Here is a 26,182-nt window from a genome sequence, read left to right as displayed (position 1 = left end):
TAACTTCAACTTGTAAACTTTTCTCAAGTTTCAACAAGTGTTAAACATCATTTCGGTTTAACTTCAACTTGTAAACTTTTCTCAAGTTTCAACAAGTGTTAAACATCATTTCTTCTCTCTACCCCCTAATGTGAACCTAAGTTCCACTTGGGGTCTTATTATACATGTACTCCAGAAACAACAAATATAGAAGAAGTCTACTAAAATTTTATTCATTACGTCGGCAAATAACAAGGAAAATCTAATGATAGAAAAACTTCAGATTACAAGTATTGCAGGGTCTTGGCAACTCTTTGCCCTCATTATCTTCAAGCCGATATGCCCCGTTGCCCAATACCGAAGTGATTCTATAGGGTCCTTCCCAATTTGGGCCAAGCTTTCCCTCCCTGCGATCCTTCTTGTTGCCAACGACTTTTCTCAAGACTAGGTCGCCGACTTGGAACTCCCTTGGGTTAACTTTTTTATTGTAAGCCCTGGCAAGCTGCTGTTGGTATGTTGCTAACTGAATTGCAGCCCTTTCCCTTCTTTCTTCTAGTAGATCCAGATCTCGGGCTAAGAGTACATCATTAGTCCCATTCTCTACTCCCTGGGTTCTGACCCCTGGGATGCCGACTTCAAGCAAAATGACAACTTTTGTGCCATAAGTCATGGCAAAGGGGGATTCCCCTGTTGATCTTCTCAGCGTAGTGCGATATGCCTAGAGCACACTTAGTAGTTCATCCACCCACTTTCCTTTTGCGGCCTGCAACCTCTTCTTTATCCCATCTAGGATAACTTTGTTAGATGCTTCTGCTTGACCATTGCTTTGAGGAAAGCTTGGGGTTGAAAAGTAGTTCTTGATCTTGAACTTTGCACAGAAGTTCTTGATTAGCTTGCTATCAAATTGTGTTCCATCGTCAACAACTATTGCTCTCGGAATCCCAAATCTGGTGATGATGTTTTTCCATAAGAAGTTTTTCACGTCTACATCTCGGATCTTGGCTAAGGGCTCAGCTTCTATCCACTTGGTGAAGTAATCTGTTGCTACCAACAGGTACTTCCTTTGTCCAGTTGCTTGGGGTAGTTGCCCAATGAGATCCATGCCCCATTGGGCAAACAGCCAAGGACTGGATACTGGGTTCAGGTCTGCTGCTGGCTGGTGTATCAGTGGTGAAAACCTTTGGCATTTTTCACACTTCTTGACATAGGCTTCTGCGTCTTTCTGCATGTAGGGCCACCAATACCCCTGGGTAATGGCCCTATGGGCTAGTGATCTGCCCCTGGTGTGGCTTCCACAAATTCCTTCATGTATTTCATATAAAAAATCTTCAACTTATGACTGGTGTACACACCTTAAAAGGGGTCCAGTGAAAGATCTTTTGTAGAGATGTCCTTCTACTGTCAGACTGAATCTCGTCGACTTCAATCTGATCTTGTGTGCCTCTTTGTGGTCATCTAGCAGCTTTCCTTCCTTTAAGAATGCCACAATTGCATCTATCCAGCTTGGTCCCATATCCACACACATTGCTTCGTGTTCTGCGATCGATGGTTCAATGCTCGGGCCCGACAAGTATTCGACCATTATCGTCCTTGCTTTTCCAGGTTGTATTGCACTGGCCAGATTGGCTAGTGCATCGGCGTGACTGTTATCATCTCGGCTGACCTGATCTACCCACGTAGCACCTCGGCTAATAACCTCGGCCACGTGGACTACCCAAAAAATATGTCCCCACATTACCAAAGGTCACAAACAGTATCATACCTTTATGCTTATGGGAAGGAACTTTGATGAGAATACATTTTCTTTAGTGCTGGCCTTCTCTTTGAACCTCTATTTCAAGTTTTGCATTATGATTGATATTGGTGACTACTCAATTGACACGTTGATGACATTCACACTTGTAATGTTCTGCATTAATGAGGGATCTGATGTTGCTTGCATGTTGTTGATTTGTTTGCTTTTCATAGGACGATGGCTTTCGTGATTCAGAAAAAATTGCTGCATTTGATTTTGATGGGTGTCTTTTGAATACATCTGTGAAAAGGTATGACAATTTATAATGATAAATGAGTTACTCTGAAATTTTATAAATTTAAATTATGGCAACGTATACTTTAAAAAGCAGGCTTTAGTATTAGATGATACTCTGATATGCCATGTATTGCTTATTCTAGTAAGTATTTCAGGTGATACCTAATTGAACCAAGTAAAGTTGAAGATTAATAAAAGTATCCGTTGAGAAAATAAACAATTGGTATTTTGGACTGACTCTATTTGAATTGGATTATCAATAATTTGTTTGAATGAATTAATTTAAGGACTTTTATTGATAGGGGAAGATGATTTTCTTCATTTCAATATCAGTTTTCATACTTATTTATAGATGTAGAATATCCAAGAAGAAATGCACTTAGGTATTAAATCTCATAAAGTGCAACAATGATTTCAGCAACCTTTTTTCTCTGGTGTAGAAATTATGAACTATAAAAGGAATCAATCTTTTTTTTTTTTTTTTTGTGGTTCAGAAGACAAGAAGCATACCTCTATACATATCTATATACAAACATATAAACATACAAATACAAATACAAACATACATATACAAATATACCTCTAAAAATCTTCAATAGCCAAGAAGGTGGATGCGAATGGAAGTGCCCCAAGCGGCATGCTTTAAGGACATTAATTCATCAGTGATGCGTTGACACCTTCAAAAATAAAATAAAAAATGAAGATTAAACAAATCAAATTCTCATTGAACCCTAGAATTATAGATTAACTACAAAAAGTTAAAAACAAATCAAATTAAATAAATCAAACTCATATGACAACCACCATATAAACATGTCAAACATCAACCAAAATAAACAATTTCATAGCCTCACTCTCACCTTCCGTCCTAATAATCGCCGCTCGATCAAACCCAATTTCCTGCTCTACTTTGGCTACCATAAATTTCGACCTCTCTGTCTCCCGTTACTCTACATACTTCTGCTCTACGGCCTTAGAGATCTCAGCCCCATACGACAAATGCGTGATCGCAACATCATCGAGAATGATGTTGAAATCCTTAGCATGATGAACCAAGCTCTCGTGGAATAATGCAGAGACGTTGGGACGCTCAGTGAAGAGCTGATCGACGTTGAATTGAGCGAGGACAGCCTTGAGGACTTCGTTGCCGATCGAAGGAAAGACTTTCTCGTCCTATTCGAGGCCTAGGGTTTGGAAGATTTGGGGAGAATTGAGAGACCTCGGGGCGAGAGAGCACACGGAGGGTTAGGTTAACCATTTGGAGGTCCTTGGTGCCGAAGATGGAGGAGAAGGTATGGGGGTGAGTTCGGATGTCGAAGATTAAGGCTTTTGGAGCCATGGGATGAGGGTTTGTGAGAGAGAGAGAGGGCTTTGTTTAGGAACAAATTAGCTAGGGCTTTGCTTCAAAAAGAAAAGGCAAAGCAAATTAATTAGAGAAGAGTATTGTACATGTTTAGCAAATTCAATCTTGGTGGGTGCTTTAAAGAGTTGTGACCATCTCAATTGTGTGGAAGAGGCGAGAATCTAAGAAAGAGGGAGATTAATACCCTCTGATGTTCCATTCTAATTAGAGGAAGACAAGATAGTCATTTTGGGAAAAAAAAATCTAATTTTTTTTTTTTTTTTTTGTGTTTGGCACCCAAAATTTCATTTTGGCCCTTTTTTTTATATATATTTTTTTATCATACAATTCACGACTTGCATTGTGCATCGTAAAAAGGTAATACTTTTAACGGCAGGCGATGTGTGCGTCGTAAAAAGTGCAATATTTTTAACGGCGGGCGTTGTGTACGCCGTGAAAAGATAATTTTCACTGCTGGCGTATGTGTGTCGTGTATAATTGATGTATTAACAGCATGCCATATGCACGTCGTAGAAAGTTTTATTATTTACGGTGTGCATTGAAAGCCGTAAAAAAATCATCGTTATTACCATTCACGGCCTACGTAATAGACACGCCGTGGTTGGAAAAGTATTTACGATGTGTAAAAAAAACAAGTCGTAAAAGTGAGAAACTACGGCGTGCATTTATTGTATGTCGTTGATGTGGTGCCATAAAAAGTCAGTTTTGTTATAGTGTATGATATTTGGGAGGAGAAAGGAAATGTACTCCATGTTTAGGAGAAGAAATGGATGGACTCCATTGAATTAAGTTGGCCTGTGTGTCCGAGGTAAAAGTCTCGAAAAACGCACGTATACATGGGTGTCGATTCCCACGGATGAAATTTCTGTAAAATGGCAAATTGAAGTGTTTGTGTAATGGTTATATTGATTTGGGAACCACTGAGTTGTAGCCTCAGTTGAATTGTCTAGATAACAATGGATTTGACTCATGAATTGAGAGAAAATGAATTGTCATGAAATAAATTAAGATAAAACGGATTAAGATGTGACACTTGGCATATTATGATCTTGTAAGAAAACGAATGAGTTTAACATGGGCATTGTATATGCATATCATCTTTATATCTTTGTTGAGATTCATATATTGTGCTAGATTATTTCTACTGGACTTTGGCTCACCTTACTTGGGAAAAACCATTTTCAGGTTCTGGTGATATGCCTCTGCCAAGGACTTAGCTTGAGAGGATTGTGGAGCTTAAGTCTCACTTTTGTTTATTTTGTATTTACCTTTTGTACAAGTCTAGGGCTTTGTTTGTACTGAGCTTATGACTCATTTTGTTGTAACCAAGCACGGCCTTGGAAAGATGTAAGCCTTTAGGGCATATGAATATTTGTTTAGCTTTCATTAATCTACTATTTGTAACACATGCTGCAGATTCAGGATGAGTTATTTATGAATTTATATCGCATGTGTCACATTTTGTAAGTTAAAGTCTGATTAATGAAAGCATGTTGTTTTGATTATACTTCCGCTTTGAGATGAGTCTACCGTATTTATTTTGGGACGTTACAATTTCATAATCTCCTGATACTGATCAAATAGTCATACATTCAATAAGAAGTAAAGAGAGAAAGAGAGAGAGAGAGTAACTTCGTACTGGGAGATGGCATCGTTGAACGTGTTGAATAGGGCAGAATCATCCCAGAGATCGCATTCCTTCTTTTCCATACCCGGTGGAAATCGCCAATCACCACTGAGAGAATGAGAGAGACAGTCAGAGATGAAGGAGCTGATTAACTCAGTGGCGATGAATTGAAGGAAACTCCCCTCAACATTATTGAACACGGAGTCTCTCTCTCTCTCTCTCTCTCGCTCTCTTCTATATGCCTTTTGATGAACCCTAGCTTTCTACATTCCTTTGATTAGAGGAAGCCAAAGAGTTACTCCTGTATTTTAATTTTTTTAAAATTTGTGTTTTGGTGTTTGGCGCCAGATTTTTTTTATTTTGGCGTTTTTTTTTTTTCTATCATAGATTCAAGACAAAAATTGCATGCCGTGTAAAGTAAATATGTTTAATGACATCCATACGCGTGTGTCGTATATATTTAATGTATTAACAACTTGCCTTACACGTGTCGTAGAAGCTTTAACTATTTACAGCTAACATTACAAGTCGTAAAAAAATTATCATTATTAGAATTAACGGAGTAGGCAATTGACATGTCATGGTTATGATATTATTTACGACATGCAAAAAAAGAAAGTCGTAAAAGTAAAAAATTACGACTTGTATTGATTGTATGTCGTTGATGTGATACCGTAAAAATCCAGTTTTGTTGTAGTGCCCAAGTTTACATTTTTTTAATAAACATGCATAAATATGTACATATTTGTTATTTTCATTATTAAAGATATATATTTATCAATTTAAAATATATTTACATAAATAAGTTGGTCAAATAGCTCTTCAATTTGTATTGGTCAACTTAATCTTAACATGACTCGTGACAGTTCAATTATCCCATAGAATTCTAGAGAGAAAAAAAAAATGCTCTTACACTTTAAGGTCAACTTAAATTTATCCTATCACATAAATTAGATATTTTTCTAAATCGCAATGTGGCACACAGTAACTCGAGTAATATTTCTAATATAGCTATTGAAATAAATATAAAATTTAAATGTTTCACTTCATTTCTTTTTCAGACCACATTGCGTTATGTGGGGATATATTTTATGAGTACCAACACGTGGCCAAGGTGACGCCGATGTGTCAGCCGAGGTGCCACGTGTCCTGATTGTTATGCCGAGGTCATCTCGGATAGGCCGGGGTTACCTCTAAAGATATCGAAATCCGAGATAAGCGGATGAGGGGCAAGAGTCCTAGAATGAAAGAAGACTTCAGTTTGTATTAAGATAAGACTCTTAGAGAGTTTATACTAATCTTACTGGGAGTCCAAGATTAGCAGTAATCCTGAGTCCATAGAAGTTAGGCTTCTATTGGGACTAGGTTTATGTTGGCTATAAAAGAGAGACACCCCCATGGATCTAAGGTATGCTTTTGATACTCAAGCTTGTGAGTTTAGCACTTGATTTATCTTTGAGAGATATACTGACTTGATCGTCGGAGTGCCCCCGGGTGGACGAACCACCGCCAGAATCTTCTCTTTCTGTTGCAGGTCAGCCAGGTGCCATCTATTCTGCCGATGCTCTCCAGCTGGATACTAAGATTACAGTGTGGTCAGAAAATCACTCACACAATTTGGCGCCGTCTGTGGGAAAGAAAGAAGAATAGATGGCCAATGAAAAAAAGAAGAATAGATAGCCAATGACGGACAAAAGGATCAGATTGGAGACAACGCTCCTGCTAGGAGTGGGAGACCTATCAACCTCGATGTTGAAGGGGACGACCGCAATACAGAAACTCATGACCAAAGTCACGGAGTGAAAGACACCGGCCCGAAAGGTGACGCACCAAAGACAACAGATCGAAGCAGATACTACAACGAAGATGACCTCCAGGTATGGAAGGATAGATACCTACGGAGGAACGAAGACCCTTCCAGAAGGGATGCAAAGACAGGGGTCATGAGCACTCCCAAGGATGTAACATTCAAGTATAGAAAAACTCATCCTAAGTGAGCAGATTCCGGATTCTAGATCCTGGATCCCGGATCCTAGAAGACATGATCTCGGCCTAGATGAGTAGGTCCGAGAAGAGAAGAGCTCAACCTGAGTGAGCAGATCCAAGATTCTAGCAGACAAGATCTCAGCACTTAAGTCCAAGAAGAGAAGAGCTCAGTGAGCAGATCTCAGATCCCAGAAGATAAAAAAAGAATACACACAAGGTTGGACTGCAGTTGGCTAGGTTGAAGACCTTTTATAAGGTTCGCAAAGGAGTATGTGGAAGCCATGCAGGGGGCAGAGAGAAGAAGAATATGTTTACCACTTGTTGAAATTTGTAGCAATTTACAAGTTGGTTAAACCGATATGATGTTTACCACTTGTTGAAATTTGTGGACAATTTACAAGTTGAAGTTAAATCAAAATCATTGTTTAACACTTGTTGAAATTTGTGGACAATTTACAAGTTGAAGTTAAGCCGAAATCATTGTTGAACACTTGTTGAAATTTGTGGACAATTTACAAGTTAAGTTAAACCGAAATCATTATTTAACACTTGTTGAAATTTGTGGACAATTTATAAGTTGAAGTTAAACCGAAATCATTGTTTAACATTTGTTGAAATTTGTGGACAATTTACAAGTTGAAGTTAAACTCAGATTATTGTTTAAACACTTGTTGAAATTTGTAGCAATTTACAAGTTGAGTTAAACCAGTATGATGTTCAACACTTGTTAAAAGTTTACAAGTTAAGTTAAACCGATGTGATATTTAACACTTGTTGAAATTCTGTGTGAATTTACAAGTTGAAGTTAAACCGAGATGATATTTAACACTTGTTGAAATTCTGTGTGAATTTACAAGTTGAAGTTAAACCGAGATGATGTTTAACACTTGTTGAAATTCTATATGAATTTACAAGTTGAAGTTAAACCGAGATGATATTTAACACTTGTTAAAATTCTGTATGAATTTACAAATTGAAGTTAAACCGAGGTTATATTTAACACTTGTTGAAATTCTGTGCGAATTTACAAGTTGAAGTTAAACCGATGTGATATTTAACACTTGTTGAAATTCTATGCGAATTTACAAGTTGAAGTTAAACCGATGTGATATTTAACACTTGTTGAAATTCTGTGTGAATTTACAAGTTGAAGTTAAAACGATGTGATATTTAACACTTGTTGAAATTATGTGTGAATTTGCAAGTTGAAGTTAAACCGAGATCGTATCGGAAGAAGATTGATTTAAACACTTGTTGAAATTCTGTGTGAATTTACAAGTTATAGTTAAACCGAGGTCATATCGAAAGGAAGATGGTTTAACACTTGTTCAAATTTTGAGAAAAATTTACAAGCTGAAATTAAACCGAGGTTATGATAAAGGATGATGGTTAAAACACTTGTTGAAATTTTTGAGAAAAATTTACAAGTTAAAGTCAAGCTCAAGCTCAAGCAATATCTGCGTACTTGCCGAGACTACCAGGTTGTCAAAACTTGAAATATGGAAAACTGAAGTCTTGATAGAAGACATTGAGAAAGTGACAAGTCCTAAGCAACACTTGTGAAAATATTTGTTACAATACTTTCAAGTGTTAGGACAAGGCCGAGATGAGCAACATTAGAAGTTGTGACAGAGGTATTTTACCCGAAGAGATTGCACAGTCAAGGTGTACTTTGAAGACATACAAATTATTCTAAGTGTAGAATCATACAAGAGCAGAAAAAGAAGGCATTCATTCAAAGAACAAATTAGAGAAATGCATTTAAAGAAGAAAGAAGGCACTTCGGCCTAAATATTGAAAAATAAATTATTCAGACTACATAAATGGCACGTCGGCCGGATTAAAAGCATACAAAGAAGGACAAAGTACAAGGTACAAGGTACAAGGAGTAAAAGAAGGAAACAAAACTACTCGGCATCAATGGCAGGATATAGAAGACGGTTAGGAAGACTTCTCAGCATCCTTCTCGACCTCGAGCTCAACATCGATCTCCCGAAGAGTTTTGATCAAAGCTCTTCTCGGCGATTGGCACCTCGGAGTTTGAAGGCAAGGATTGAAAGCAAGAATCTGTAAAAAGACATAGAAAACAGAAACAAGAATGTAATTCGTAATCAAGAATGGTGATGAAGCTATCAGGAAATCAAGACAAAAAGACTACACAGGTGTGTCAAGCCAAGAACAGTGGCAGAAATCAACAGATGTGTGAACAATGTGTATTCAAGAAGATGATTTGGAAACAACGGGTAAAACAGCAATGGTGATTAACAATGAAGCAGAGCTTCTTGGAAAGCAACAAGAAATAAAACTAGGAGGAACAGTGGCTTACCAGAAAGAGGGAAGCCGGAATGAGAATTGCCGAAGTCTGACGACGGATGCGAAAATGACAGAATGACGTAAGTTTCACCGGAGGAGAGGAACGAAAACAGTTGCAGAGCTTGAAAGCTTGGAACAATGACTGATTTAAGCAAAAGAGCTAGAAAGAGAAAAAGCCAGAGGATTGAATGAAAAAAGAGAAAAATCAGAGTCAAGAAGACGGCAAAGTTCAGAATAAAGCCAAGTACACAGGCACTAACTAAGTATGTGAAGAACAAGAAAGTAATGACCCAGACACAATGCTAGCAACAGAAAGCGGATATGGCAAGAACAGTGCTAGCCGTTCAAACAATTCAAAACTTGAAAACAGACGAAAATAGAAGACAATAGAGGGCAAGTAAACGGATTCAGAAGAGTTATGAAAGATTGAGCTTAATAAAAAAGTTTATGAACCTACCAAGATAAATGAACGCCGATATCAAGATCGCCGAAGTCAAATAGATGACTGGAAGTCGGGAACCCACCGAAGAAGGTGAGTGGAGTAGTTGCAAAGCTCTTGGAGTTTTCGAATTAATGGAACAAGAACCTCGGCTAGGAGGTGTGATCTCGAGCAGCTTGGAAAGCATGAAGCTTGATACTTGACAGAAGTGGACAATAAAGTCCAGGGAACTTTGAGGTCGGCGAGTTTGATCTCGGACAGAGGGGCACAGATGAACGAACAGTGTAGGTTCCATCACCTCAGAATGCCGAAGTAATAAAACCTAGGGGGCAGTTGTGGGGATATATTTTCTAAGTACCAACACCTGGCCAAGGTGACGCCAACGTGTCAGCCAAGGTGCCACGTGTCCTAGTTGTTATGCCGAGGTCATCTCGGATAGGCCGAGGTTACCTCCGAAGATATCGGAATCCGAGATAAGCGAATGAGGGGCAAGAGTCCTAGAATGAGAGAAGACTTCAGTTTGTATTAAGATAAGACTCTTAGAGAGTTTATCCTAATCTTACTGGGAGTCCAAGATTAGCAGTAATCCTGAGTCCATAGAAGTTAGGCTTCTATTGGGACTAGGTTTACGTTGGCTATAAAAGAGAGGCACCCCCATGGGTCTAAGGTATACTTTTGATACTCAAGCTTGTGAGTTTAGCACTTGATTTATCTTTGAGAGATATATTGACTTGATCGTCGGAGTGCCCCCGGGTGGACGAACCACCGCCGGAATCTTCTCTTTTTGTTGCAGGTCAGCCAGGTGCCATTTATTCTGCTGGTGCTCTCCAGTTGGGTACTAAGATTGCAGTGTAGTCAGAAAATGACTCACACACGTTAGCTCCTAAAATCTAAACCTATCTTCAACCGTGAAAGCTCATTACTATCACCACAATAAGTTCATTCTACAACCAAAAACAACACAACAATCAACACTATATATAAAAATTCAAGTATTTTCAATAAAATATAAAAATGAAAAATGAAAATAGAGAACATACGGAAGAGAAAGTTAGAGATACATCCAAAAAAAAAAAATTGTATTGTTATGTCATCTAGAAAACTTTGATATGACAAATTATAATTATAAAAATTTTATAAGTAGAATACAATTATACTGAACAGAAACGGTTTTTTTAATTTATGCAAATTTATTTGCTTTTAATTTCCCAAATGAATTATGATATATGTATTTTATTATAGAACAAAATACTAATAGAAAGCTTAAATAATGACAGAAAGTTACTTAATCTTATCCATTTATTTATTTTTAAATTATTTCTAATTAATTTTAAAATTAAATTTTGAATCATTGTCTATAACTATGCATAGCACGGATTTTATGCTAACCTATCTATATACTATTATAATCACAAAACATTGTCATCTTATTAAGATTGAAAATTGTAATTATTTTTTCTCTTTTTTTTTTTTTGATTTTGTTTAATTTTTGTTAATATGTATAACGACTTGGGTTAGACCCGACCCTTTCATATTCTTGGATCTAGGATTCGAAACTCTTTACCGTGGTCTATACTCCTTCTTGTCTTGTTTTTGTTGAGTTTGCTTATTTGGAGTGGTTGGTTATGTCTTGAACAGATTGGTAGTTAGTTTTTCAAAGGAATTGCCATCTGTTTCTCTTCTTGTTTGCTCGAGCGATACTTTGGTCGCTCAAGCGGTTTTTGGATTCTCTCACTACTTTTACAGGTCTTCAAAACTTCTAGGAGTAGGGTGATCTTCGCTCAAGCGATACTTTTGTCACTCGAGCAGTCTTTTACAGTCTGAAAAACTTCTAGGAAGGGGTCATTATGCATTCGAGTGATGTTTTAGTCACTTGAGTGGTGTCACTTCGGACACTCAAACGTTGGTTTGGTCGCTCGAGCAGTCTGTGTGTATATCAAATCAGGGAAAGGTATTTTTATGTCGCTTTTGCATTTCCTTGTATCTCTAAAACACTCCAAATCCTAATTTCTTCACACTTTCTCTTTCTGTCTCTCTTTAGTTCTTATCTAAACACCTCCATATACACAAATCTATTGATTTCTCCACCATAGTTCCTTGGCGAAAAGGGTAAAGCTCGTAGAGGGTTCGTTTTAATTGTAAAAGATTTTGTTTTCAGCTCCATCAAACTTCTACTCTTGCTCTCCTCTTCATCTAAACTTGAGATAAGAATTTCTTCAACCTTTTGTATGATTCTTAACTTGGTTATTTGTTCTTTAAAAAGGTCTAGTAATTTGAGGGTTATAGGTTCGATTAGGGTTTTGATTTGGGTTGTTTTTGGAAATATAAAAGAAAGGTTTTCAAATTGATTAATGGGGAATGTTGTGGGGATGGTTGTAATGTTAATTGGCGTTGAAATTTTGGAAATCTCTTCTCAAAATGCATTATTGAAAGGAATGGAATCTTGGTTGGAAAATTATTGAATTTCGGAAACTAAGAACAAATGAAAGAGGTTGAAATTTGAAATGAGGTTAAGAATATATACATGATGATGAGGATGGAGTTAAGTATGTAATATCGCACCTACATTGAAATTATGAGATTTTGCTTGTTGTTGGAAAATTGATCTTTTATTTAGAAACATCTGTTTTGGGTTATTGTAGAAATTGCATAAGGAATAGGTTAATTGAAAACTATTTACTCGTACACATTACATTGAGCATTGTTTTACATATATATTTTGAAAATGTATTATTTTTAAGAACAATTGGTGAATATTTCGGTGAATCTAGTTAGGAGGTGTAGTTGTGGTTTTATTATATTGGTCTATGTGTACTAGTAAAAGTCTATAAACCTGCTTGGTTAGGTGTCGTTCCTTCTGATTAGTGCTAGTAAAATAATTTTGATAGTGCTTGTATAGCCTATTGGCAAATACATACCTAGAGATTCCTAATGTTAGGTATCCACTGTCTTTTTTTTTTGTTTTAAAGATATTGTTTTATGAATTAATCATAATCATGTCATGGCATTGGAGCTAAGAGCTTCTTTTGTATTTTTTGTGTAACTACTTTTGTACAAGCCTTGGTTTTTCTATGCATTGAGTTTAGTTCACTTTCGTTATACCCAAGTATTATCTTGGAAAGATGTATCCATTAGAACATAAACTCACACTTGCTTCCTTTCGTTTTGCAGTACTTCATCATGTCATATACTATAGATTCAGGATTCAGGATTTATGAATTTATACATGCATATGTCATCTCTTGTATGATAAAGATATATCAATGAAAGATTAATCAGTGTGTTTGGTTTGAGTTTTCTGTATTAAGTTTTTTGAAAATTGAGTTTTTTTGTTTTCGTATTTTTTTGTTTTTAGTGAATATTTTTAAAATTTTAAACATTTTTTTTTACTTTTTTTAGATGTACCTTACTTAGATGTATCTAAAAAGTAAAAAAAAATGTGAAAAAATATTTTAAAAAATTAAGAAATACATAAAAATACAAAAAAATGTACTGAATTCTTGTATTTTTTTCTTGTATTTATGGTATTTAGTGAGTTTTTAAAAGATTTTTTTTATAATTTTTTTTACTTTTTAGGTGTACTTATGTTATGTGTGTCTAAAAAGTTAAAAAATTATATAAAATATTTTTAAAAAATCAGTAAAAACAAAAAAATACGAAAAATTTTATATTCTTAATTTTAATTTTATGAGGTGGTTGTTATTATTTAGGGCGTTACTATATGTGTGACAACCATAAATTAATTTTATATTCTTAAAATACATTTTAAAATTTTATATTCTTAATTTTAATTTTATATTCTTAAATTTAGATTCTTCCTTAAATAATATTAGCACAATTAGAATAAGATCAATATTTATCTCTTAATTTATGTATCATTTATTAAATTATAAAATAAACTTTTAAATTTAAATTCTTCTTTGAATTGTGTAGTTATAATTAGAACAAGATCAATATTTATATATCATAATAATGTGTCATAATATTATTGGCCTAAACCTAATATGTTATAAAATACACATGTTCCAGTTATTAATCGCTATTAAAAGTTTATATTTTTATTTTTTCTCATTTTTGGTTTTAAATTTTATAATCAAAAAAAAAAATATACTTCTAAAGTATGAGGACTTGAACAATAATTTTTTTTAATACAAATATTTTTTTTTAACAAAAGGCAAAAATATTAAAAAAATGAATAAATTTTTTAACATTTGCCAAATATGGTGGATTCTATTTTTTTTTATATCAATTGTTAATTAAATAAATTAAAATAAAAATAAAAATTTTGGCTTAAATAGTTAAGAAGTGGCTTTTGTTAAAATCAAATAAAAATAAATATTATTTTCTATTAAAAGTGATGGTTGGTGAAACTTATTTTTTTATATATAGTAAAAAAATAGAATTACACGTGATAATTTATTATTCCAGCAATAGTACAGACTGACACTTTTCACTTATAATGGTGTGGCAAGGGAGTTGGGTCTCATAGCAAATCAAAAGTTGACATATATGATACCACATCATTATAGTTATAATTGTCATCTTTTTGTGGGTAGCAAACATTTTTCTTATTGTTCATTTAGACTTTTTTTACGGGACTTGTGAAATATAGTAGATCGTGTTATTTTTATTTATTTATTTGTACTCTCAATTGTCAATTAAACAACCTAAAATAAAAATACAATAATATGAAATTTTTTTGCCTCAAATTGCTAAAAGTGATTTTCGCTAAAACAAATAGAAAGAATTTTCTATTAAAAGTGATGGTTCATGAAATATATATTTTTATTAAAAAAATGAGGGTTATAGGTAATAATTTATTGGTTATCTAGATTTATTTTCAGATCAAATGAGAATATTATTCTAAATTTTGTTCTTACTTTTCTTATATTCATATACTTTTATTTTATAGAAATTTATTTTTATTAAGTTTAAATTATTTTATACCATTATAAAATGTAATTTTTTTTAATGTCAACTTATTCAATGATCCATTTCCAAGGAAAATGTCTCGTAGCTCAAATTTTGTGGCTCAAAAGTGGCTCAAATGGCCAAAACGACGTCGTTTTGACCATTTTTATGTTATTCTGTACTCAAAACGACGTCGTTTTGGCCATTTTTATGTTGTTCTGTACTCAAAACGACGTCGTTTTGGCCATTTGAGCCACTTTTGAGCCACAAAATTTGAGCTACGTAGCATTGTCGCATTTCCAAATAGTGTATTTTTTAGACATAACAAAAATAATTTCTATTGAAAAAACTTAAGCATATTACTTTTGTTTTTGTTCATTAATATTAAAATTTTAATTAATCTTGTTTATTATTAAAATAAATAAATTAGCAAATAATTTTATATATACAATTTTGTTTCTATTGCATAGGTTATTTGGTATTTCTGTCTAAATCTACTCAAATTTATTTGAATTTTTAAATTTTACATAGATTCTCATTGAATTAAAAATTATGGCCTCGTTTGGGAAGTGGCTATTTTAGTAGGCTATTTGGCTATTTGGCTATTTTAGTGGCTATTTTAGTTTTTGTGTTTGGGAAGATGAGATGATTTTTTAGTTGAGTTATTGTATTGAAAAGTGTGTTGAAATGATGTTTAAATTTAAAATGACAAATTTATCCCTAAAAATATATTTTTTTAAATTGATATCAAGGGGTAAAATGGTAATTTATTTATTGATGGGACAAAGGTTGTAGCTGACAGTGTAGGCACAGCCTACACTGCCGGCTGTGCAGAATTTTTTTTTTTTTTTTTTTTTTTTTGAAAAAGGTTGCAACAGTGTTGCTTTTAGGCTAATTTGTCAAAATAGGCTATAATAGTCTTATTTGGTGCTTCCCAAACAGCGCCATGTTGGCAAATCTTTAAAAAAATTCAAACTTGACTTGAGTTACTTGGGTTGAATTTGCCTGAGTTTACAACTCTAGCAAGGAAGGTTGAAAGTTACATGATTAAAATTGTGATAAATTAAAAATTGATACATAAATTGTAAAATTTAAATGGTATGTTTCAATATTTTTTTATTTTCGTAATTTACAAACAAAAAACTAATTGTTTATATTATTTTATACTAAAATATTTTATTAATTTTTTCGCTTCAGGAGCACAACGTGGGGTTTTAGTTGCAATACAAGTAAAAACGTTTCACCCTTTTTGAGCTTGAAATTACAAAAAAATAAATAAATAAATAAATAAATAAATAAAATATCTTTCCAAACATAATTATTTTAGACAGATTAAAATAATTTTAAAAAAAAATACAACATAGGTTGGGTTGGGTTGGGTTGGGTTGGGTGGGGTGGGGTGGGGACTAAATTACTCATTAAAAAATAAAATAGATTAAAAAATTAATAAGATAAAATATTACATTTAAATTATAATTATTTTATTTTTTCGCTCACAAAAATTAAAATAATCAATCCAAATGAAATTTTTAATTCCAAATTCAAAAAAATCTCAATTCAAAAAAATCAATTAAATTTTTTTATCGAATACTAAGTAAATAACCAATTATAATAGTTAATTTTTCAATCGGAGTCAATAATGATAATGACTTATTTTAAGAAAATGATTAAAAATTTATTTTTTTATTTTTTAAAAAAATATAAAAATTGTGAAAAATAATATAATTCAAAATGAATTAAATTTTTTTTTTTTTTTAAGCTCTTTCCAAAAGAGTCCAATGAGTGCAATTTCTACTGTTTTTAGCTCCAACTTGTTACAGTTTTTTAACCAGTTCTGTTTTGTTTTGTTTTGACTGGTGTGAATCATCATCACACACACCCCCACCCACCGTCAGCCTTGTTTGGCATGTATTAAAAAAATTAAAAAATTAAAAAGTTATTATTTTATTTAAATTATATTATTTTATTTAAATTATATCATTTATTTTTTACATTATTTCAAATTTAATTCATATTTTATAAAAAATTAAAAAATATATTTATTTAAAACATTCTAAACAATCCCTCTATCTCTCACTCGTCAAGTTTGAGCCAAAAAGAAATGGGAATAAAAAGGACAACCGGCACTGTCCCACTTCTACTGTCCTGATTCCTGACACTGACTGATGACTGAATAGCAATCAAACACTTAGGGCCGTTCAGTTGGATTTATTTTGACAATTTTTTAATTTTTAATTTATTTTAAATTATATAATTTTTCTATTTTTTATATATATTTTTTAAAATAATCAAAAAAATAAACTTTTAATTTACTTTTCAAAACAACAGTTAGTTTGGTTTTTAGAATCAATATTAAAAAATAATTTTTTTTCAAAACATTGGTAAAGTTTAAAATTTTATTTAGTTGTATATTTTAAAAATGAATTTTGATCAAATTCAAAATTTATTTCGTTGAGTCTTCAAAATTAATTTTTTAATTTTTCATATTTTGTTATTTTTAATGAACTTTTTTTGTCAATTTTTTTTAACTTTTTAAGTGTACTAATTTAAATATATTTTTTAGTTACACCTAAAATTTTTATGCTTTGAAATTTTTAAAATTAGTTTTTGAGTTTTAATCCGTATTTTATTATTTGTAATGAACTTTTTAAATATTTTACTGTAATCATTGTTATTCAGTTTTTGATCTATTCAATTTAAATACACTTAAAATTTATAAAAAAAATCTTTTAAAAAATCACTAACTATTAGCCCAATTTTTATTTTTATTTTATTTTTAGATCCACTCAATTTAAATACACTTAAAAAAAATCTTTTAAAAAATACAAAATACTAACAAATATATCCAAAAAAAATTCAAGTTTTAGATCCAATCAATCTAACTACACTTACAATATTTAAAAATTATAAATAAATAAAAAATTAAAAATCACTATATACTAACAAATAGAAAAAATAAAAAAAAATCAATTTTTATATCCGTTCAATCTAAATATGCTTAAAACATTTTTTCACTATTTTCAAAAATATTTTTTTATTAATTCAAAATACAAATTCATTTGGTTTAATTTTTATATGAATTTGCAAACAACTTATTTACAAAGTTTCATCTAAAAAAATTTGACTAACTTAAAAATATGATGTACCACATATTTCAAGATGGATATCAGTTCAATAAATGTAACTTTGGTAATGGAGATAAATTTGATTTGAAATAACTTTGGGAACGGAAATAAATTTAGAATAGATTTTAAATAGTTTTACAATAGAGATAAATTTAAAATAGATTTGAAATAGTTTTGAGAATGTAAATAAATTTGAAATAATTATGAGAAGAGTTTTCGGAATAACAAATGAGTTTTTAATTTTAGACTCTCAAAAACACTTTTCAAAACCCAAATCAATGGAGCCCTATTTTTGGCTTCAATAATATAAATTCAAATTTAACTATTCAAAAATTATTTAGAATTATTATTTTATAGTTTTGATTTATTCTACACATAAATTCTATACTATACAAATTCAATCTCAATCATATTGCCCTCATTTTTCTTTTGGATTTTACTTTTTCTTTTTTCCTTTTTTGATAAATTATATTGATTACTTTTAAATTGATAGAAAATGCATAAAATTTTATAATTTTGACATAATTACACTAATTTTCTTTTAATAAAGTTTAAAAAACCCAAATTAAAGAAATGATGTGAAATTATAATGATTAAATATTATAAAATATGTATTTTAATAAAATGATAATATAATTTTTTATGTGTATGTATAACGAATGGCAGGTTAGGACAGTTGGCTAATGGTGCATGTAACTGTCTAGTGAGAAGGTCAGAGATTCAAGGTTAAAAGTCGATGGAGTAACTGTGATCCTTTCATTATAATCTAATTTACTTACCCCTTAACATCCTATTGTATGACAAAAGAAAAACACACACACACACACACACAAAGAAGAAGAAAAAGAAGAAGAAATCAAATGAATGATAAAAACAGAATTAACTTTATGTGAATTAAAACTCAAAAGAGTCTAACGTAATTATATCAAACTTATTAAATTTACAATTTTTTCTTCTCATCACAAGAGAAATAGGCATAATTTATGCTCTCTATTTTTTTATTTTTTTTTTTGAAAAAAAAAATCCAGCAGTCACACCCCTAAAATAATTACAATAATCCAACCCCATGCACCAGTACAAAGTGGTATAGATGCAATAAGGAGCTTCCATTAATCAGAGTTAATATACAAAATGTGACATATGCGATATACATTCATAAATCGTTCATCTTGAATCTACAGCATATGTTACGAGACGTAAATAAAGAATAAAGCTAAACAGATATTCATATGTTCTAATGGCTTACATCTTTCTAAGACTGTGCTTGGTTAGTACAAAATGAGCCATAAGCTTAGTACAAATAAAGCTCTAGGATTATACAAAAGGTAAATACAAAATAAACAAAATTGAGCCTTCAGTTCCACAATCCTCGCAGGCTAAATCCTTGGCGGAGGCATATCACCAACACCTGAAAATGGTTTTTCCCAAATAGGGTGAGCCAAAACCCAGTAGAAACAATCTAACACAATATATGAATCTTAACAAATATATAAGTATAATGTGCATATACAATATCTACGATAAAATCATTCATAATTTACAAGATCATAATATGCCAAGTTTCATATCTCATTTCATTGTTTATGTCCATTTCGTTCAATCACCCAATATTGAGAATACAACTCATCGGGTCTCAAATCAATATAATTATCATATACACACATTCACTTGTCATTTTACGAAAATTTCGTCCATGAGATCGACACCCATGTATACAAGCGATTTTCGGGACTTTCAACCTAGACACACAGGCCAACTTAATTCACTAGAGCCCATTCCATTTATTCTCCCAAACATCATACATATATTATATATTAAAACAAAGTCATGTTCAATGATAATCAATAAGCGATTAGTTTCAATTCATCTATTCCTCCCGTAATTTCTACAGCAACCATAGCTATCCTCCACCGATAGCCCAAAACAGATATTTTTAAACAGCTATACAATCTCCATGACAAAAAAAATTATCTAAATTTTCATAGGAAAGAGATAATACACATCCAACACACCATTTTCAATACCTTAATTTGAAAACCCCTCTTTTGATTTTAAACCAAAACACTAGGTTTGTCTAAAATCCTCTAAATCACAACATTATTTACGCAACAACAAATAACTAAGTTAAAAATCATAAAAACGTATAGAAAATCCCTACATCAAGCTTAGAAGACCAAGGAAGAAGTAGAGGAACTTCAAAGATGCCGAAATCAAGATCTATTCAGATCAAAACGGAGCTCTTGAAATGCTCTGCCTTTTTCCCCCAGACACTAGGGGAGGGAAACCAATGAATCTAGGTGAAAATGTAGAGAGAGTGTGAGTTTTAGAGAGAGAGGGTCCCGATCTAGGGTTTAGAATGAAAAAGTGATGTAAAAAGGTACTGCTGCGAACTAATGTACGCACAGTCTGCTTGAGCGCAAAAGTTGAAGCTCGAGCATCAGACACAATAAGTTGTTCTGCTCAAGCGTAAGAAAGGCCACTAAAGCTGAGTTCGCTCGAGCGCAAAAAGAACCGCCCAAGCGTAGAATACACTCTCCCAGTAGTTTTGCAGACCTATAAAAGTACTAAAAGTTTGCAAAGCCCGCTCCAGCACAAAAAGTGTCGCTCGAGCGAATGAGCAAAAATCTATGTAACAAAAGTTTGAAACTAAGCAACCAACTTGTTCCAAATGCAATTACAACAACCTAAAAGCCAAACTCAAGTAAGAATAAGGAGAGAAAGACATGAACAACCTTCATAAACTATAAAACCCGAGTCCAGAAAAATCAAATGAGTCAGATCAAACCGGAATCACTATAACCTCCCCTTTTAAAGAATTTCGTTCCCGAAATTTCAAATCAAGTTTTAAAGTTATGCTTAAACAAATTATAGTAATGATCATCAATCAATTCCATCATCATGACCCATTCCCTGGTCATCCAATCCTATCAACACGATAAACGAATTCTCAATACTTAATGTATAATCCATATTTCCAAAACATATACAATGTTTATAATGAACTCGCATTTCCAAAATATAAACAACATATACAATGTTTTCATATTTCATTAACATAACAACAATACAATACATGTTCAAGCTTTTACAAATAAATCTGGATGTTTCTCACGAACTTCCAACTCACGTTCCCACGTTGCTTTCTCAATTCCGTGATGTTTTCACAATACCTTAACCAAGGGAATTGTCTTGCCTCGCAAGACTTGGTCCCAGGTATCCAAGACTCTCACTAGTCTCTCCTCATACGAGGCATCCTTATCTACCTCTAAGCCGGTCCAATTCAACGCGTGCGATGGATCCGGCTCATACTTCCAAAGCATGCTAATATGAAACACATCATGAACCCCAGAAAGTTGTGGTGGTAAGGCCAAACGGTAAGCTACCTCTCCGATCCACTCAAGGATCTCAAAAGGCCCAATGAATCGAGGGGACAACTTCCTACTCTTTTCAAATCTCATCAAACCTCTCCCAGGTGATATCCTCAAGAATATATAATCTCCCACCTCAAAAGACAAAGGTCTCCTCCTACGGTCGACATAACTTTTCTGGCGACTCTAAGCCGTAACCAACCTCTTACGGATAAGCGTGACTTTTTCAGTCATTCCCAGACCAACTCTGGACCCAACATAGGTGCATCACCCACATCGGCCAACACACAGGGGATCTACACGGTCAACCATATAAGGCCTCAAACGATGCCACGTTAATTCTCGATTAGAAATTGTTATTATAGGCAAATTTCACTAAGGGCAAATACCTCTCCCACGACCCCTTAAAATCAAGGGCATAACCCCAAGCATATCCTCAAGAATTTGAATAGTACGCTCGAACTGCCCGTCAGTCTGAGAATGATACGCAATGCTAAAGGTCAATCTCGTGCCTAAGGCACTTTCTAGGCTCTACCACAACCAAGTCATAAAACACGGATCTCTATCCGAAACAATCATTACAAGGACCCCGTGCAACCTCATTATGTCCCTAATGTAAAGGTCGGCAAGATAATCTACCGAGTCATTCACACGCATAGGTACAAAGTGCGCCGACTTAATCAACCGGTCAACTACCACCCAAATAGCATCACTACCCTATTGAGTCCTTGAAAGGCCCACAACAAAATCCATCATGACATGCTCCTATTTTCACTCAACTATAGATAAGGGTTGCAACAAACCCGCTGGCCTCTGATGTTCAGCCTTCACTTGTTAACAAGTAAGGCATTTAGACACAAACACAGCCACATCTTTCTTCATTTCCCTCCACCAAAACTGGCGACAAAGGTCGTAATACATCTTTGTGCCTCCCAGATGCACCGCAAGGCATGAATGGTAAAACTCTTAGAGTACTTCCTCTCAGCAAGACTCCAACACGAAAAGACGGTCAAGGTATCTAACACTCTAGTCGGAGTACACGTTCAAACCTCTTTCTACCTTTCCATTGGAAATCTTCTCCTGAAGAGATTCTACCTCAAGGTCGCTCTTCTATGCTTCTAACACTCGGTTCACAAGTGTAGATTGTGCAACTACCGAAAACAAGGCTGCAAACTCAACAAACTCGCCATTCCTGGATAGCACCCAAGATGCAAGTCAAACTCCCCAATAGCACCCAACATCTCCCATTCCCGGATGGCAATACAAGCTAAACTGCAAATAGATTTCCTACTCAAGACATCGGCCACAACATTGGCTTTTTCCTAATGACAATGTAACTCAAAGTCATAATCTTTCATGAACTCCATTCACCTCCTCTGCCTTAGATTCAAGTCTTTCTGTGTAAACAAATATTTCAAACTCTTGTGATCAAAAAATACTTCAAACTTCTCACCATACAAATAATGTCTCTAGATCTTCAAGGCAAAAATCACCGCGGCTAACTCTAGGTCATGAGTAGAGTAGTTTTTCTCATGTGTTTTCAACTACCGCAAGCCATAGGCCACTACCTTCCCCTCTTGCATCAAGATACAACCCAAACCTTCTCGCGAGGCATCACAATACACTGAATAGTCCAAACCCCTCTTTAGAATAATCAATACTGGAGCGATGGTAAGTCTAACCTTAAGCTCTTGGAACGACTTCTCACAGGTCTCACTCCACACAAACTTAACTCCCTTCCTCGTCAGTCTAATTAACGGTGAAGCTAATCTAGAGAAATCTTTCATAAATCGATGGTAATACCTGGCTAACCCCAAGAAACTACGGATCTCAAAAGCATTCTTAAGTTGTTCCCAATCTTACACTGCCTCTATCTTGGATGAATCTACAGTCACCCCTTCCCCGTATACCACATGGTCTAAGAACTTAACTTCTCTCAACCAGAATTCATATTTTCCAAACTTAGCATACAGTTTATGGGCTCTAAGTAACTCAAGCACCACTCGCAAATGTTCCTCGTGCTCCTCTTCAAAGGGTAAGTAAATTAAGATGTTGTCCACAAAGAAGACCACAAAATGGTCTAGGAACTCACGGAAGATTCAATTCATCAAATCCATAAATACAGCTGGTGCATTGGTTAGCCCAAAGGGCATCACTAGAAACTCGTAATGGCCATACCGCTTACAGAATTCCGTCTTCAATATATCCTCATCCCTTACTCTCAACTGGTGATAACCTAATCTCAGGTCTATCTTAGATAAGCAATAAGACCCTTTCAACTCATCAAACAAATCATATATATGAGGCATTCGGTACGTGTTCTTAACTGTTACCCGGTTCAATTTTTGGTAATCTATACAAAGTCGCTACGCACCATCTTTCTTTTTGGCAAAAAGAGTCAGTGCTCCCTAAGGTGAAGTACTAGGGTAGATAAAAATCCTTATCTAACAATTCCTGGAGTTAAATCTTCAACTCACTCAACTCAGCAGGTGCAAACCTATACGGTGCCATGAAAATCGATGCCGTACCAGGCATTAGATCAATAGTGAACTCGATCTCTCGATGAGGTGGCAAACTAGTAAGGTCCTCGGGAAAAACATCCGAGTATTCACAAACCATCCTTGGTAACTCAACTCGGACCTCATCACACTCAGTACTCAAGAAGTTGGCAAGAAGGCAACTAAGCTCACTCTGCCCACGCGAATCATACACTGGTGATAAAACTCTATCCACCCAGTCCCCTAAGAAATAAAAGCAATCACCGCTTGATATACATATAATAATTTTCTGATGATAGCAGTTTATAACAGCCCGATAGGATGACAACTAGTCCATACCCAATATAATGTCAAAACTAGACATATTAATCAACACAAATACAAATGAAAATCAGCGGCCGGTAACCTCTATGTCACAACACCGACACCCCTACTTCAAAATAACCTCACCACTAATAGGTGACTCTCCACAAATAGGAGATGCTAACTGAGCAACTTTAACCCCAAAACCGATGCAAATGCAGACAAAATAAATGAATGAGATGCACCCCTATCAATCAACACGAAGGCCCTGGTACTAGATCTGGTGCAGTAATAGCATACACACGCCCTGAAAGTCTCTGCTTAACCTGCTTACCCCTCGGAGCATAAGCCTGATGTACTGACTGAGCCGAAGAGGCTCCCTAATTGGCCTTCGAGGCCTGTGCTAGCTATGCTGGCTGATGGCTCTATCTCTGCCTTAAACCAGACGCACCAGATGTGTTACCCAACTGTGTGTAAAACTTCTTCATGTGCCCCGCCTGTCCACACTGATAACAAGTGAGTGGTTGGCCTCTCCGCAGACTCTAGCTTTAAAAATAAGCCGAAGACAATGCAAACCGCTACACTCCTTCTCTCTACGGGCAAGCTAGAGACTTATGGCCCAACTGGCCACACTTGTAACAAGTAAAATCTCCCTAACCACCTCTCTCAGAACCTGAACTCGACACTAGGAAGGTAGATCTCGACTGTTCTCCTTGAGACTACTATGGGGTAGGACCCCTCTGCCTCTTGCTGTCCCCCTGAATATCCTGACTCTTCTTGGAGCCCCTCATCCTCTTTTCCTCCATCTGCATCACGGCCTCAAGGTGAGCCACCGCTTCCACAAGACGTCCATAATCTCTAATCATCGACCAGGCCACCTTGAACATGAGCTCGGTTCTCAATCTCTTCTCAAACTCCAGACAACAGCGCTCATCTATCGCCATTAATTTTGGTGCAAACCTAGAGAGACTAGTAAATATGGCATCAAACTCAACCACATGAGTGTTCAATTACACCAGCTTGGAGAACTGGTCTTTCAGCTTCTCCCTAATCGTGGGAGGTAGAAACTTGTCCTGGAAGGCGTTGACAAAAGCCTCCCAAGTCATCCCAATGCACCCACGCGCATACTTCCACCACTGACCCGCATCTTCTTTCAGTTAGAAGGATGCCAAGGTCACTCGCAACTGATCGTCCTTGATGCCAAGCATCTCGAACGTTTTCATGATCTGCTCCAACCACTCATCTGCCTTTAATGGCTTCTTGGGATCACCCATAAACTCATCTGGATTCGACCAGAAGAACTCTCGCTTCAAGAAAGACAGCCCTGCCCCAGTTACTTGGGCCTGGACTTGATTCTCAGCTCTGACAATGTCCATGGATTCCCGTAACGCTCCAGTCATTTTGCGAGCCAAGCCACCCATGACCTGTTGAACAACTGGTTCGGCCATATTGGCTTAACCAACCTCTTCTTCCTGTGTCGAAATTTCATCCAGTAAAGGCATGTCATGCTTCCTAGGCCTACCACGTCTACTACCACTACGTCCACGTGCACATCCACATCTACATCCTAACATCCTAAGGCAAGTAAAAAAAGAGATTAGCACATTTACAAATGTACCGAAGCTAACTCACACGCATCCTAATGCGGTGGACAACAATAATTCACTCTACATAAGCACGTAGTCATGTAAACAGATACGAATTTCATTCCTAGATAATGACCGTCCCACGGTGTTACCAGAGTTCCAATTAGAAACAACTGTGATCAAGTGCCTTTCTCATAGAACTCTTAGAAACCAGTAGACTCAATCAACATCCTAGAAATTAAATCTCATACCCATATAATCACATAAACATGTTATCACATAGCATTACAAACATATAAACATCTCTGTCAAGTGAGATAAACCTATTGTAGTAAGAACCACTTCCCACGTACCCAAAGTATTCAAACATGGTACGCTCTGATACAAAGTTGTCATGCCCGCGAAATAATTACAATAATCCAACCCCAAGCACCAGTACAAAGTGGTATAGATGCAATAAGAAGCTTTCATTAATCAGAGTTAATATACAAAAGGTGACACGTGCGATATATATTCATAAATCGTTCATCATGAATCTACAGCATGCGTTACAAGACGTAAATAACGAATGAATGGTAAACATATATTCATATGTCCTAATGGCTTACATCTTTCCAAGACCGTGCTTGGTTACAACAAAATGAGTCATAAG

The 26,182-nt window shown here is 34.7% G+C and overlaps 1 pseudogene across 1 annotated transcript; it reads right to left on the bottom strand.

Moving 5' to 3' along the window:
- Nucleotides 1-226: 226 nt before the first annotated feature.
- Nucleotides 227-24,888, bottom strand: LOC114297784 (prohibitin-3, mitochondrial pseudogene; annotated as a pseudogene). Its single transcript, XR_003641634.2, has 4 exons — nt 24,668-24,888; nt 2,872-3,380; nt 2,592-2,688; nt 227-2,014 (listed from the first exon to the last, which is right to left on the bottom strand). The product of XR_003641634.2 is annotated as a prohibitin-3, mitochondrial pseudogene (transcript).
- Nucleotides 24,889-26,182: the final 1,294 nt, after the last annotated feature.

This window comes from Camellia sinensis, chromosome 6, assembly GCF_055761805.1.
Source record: "Camellia sinensis isolate YWXY chromosome 6, ASM5576180v1, whole genome shotgun sequence".
Lineage (NCBI taxonomy): Eukaryota > Viridiplantae > Streptophyta > Magnoliopsida > Ericales > Theaceae > Camellia > Camellia sinensis.
The sequence above is the reverse complement of the archived record's forward strand: the minus strand, read 5'-3'. Positions and strand labels throughout refer to the sequence as shown.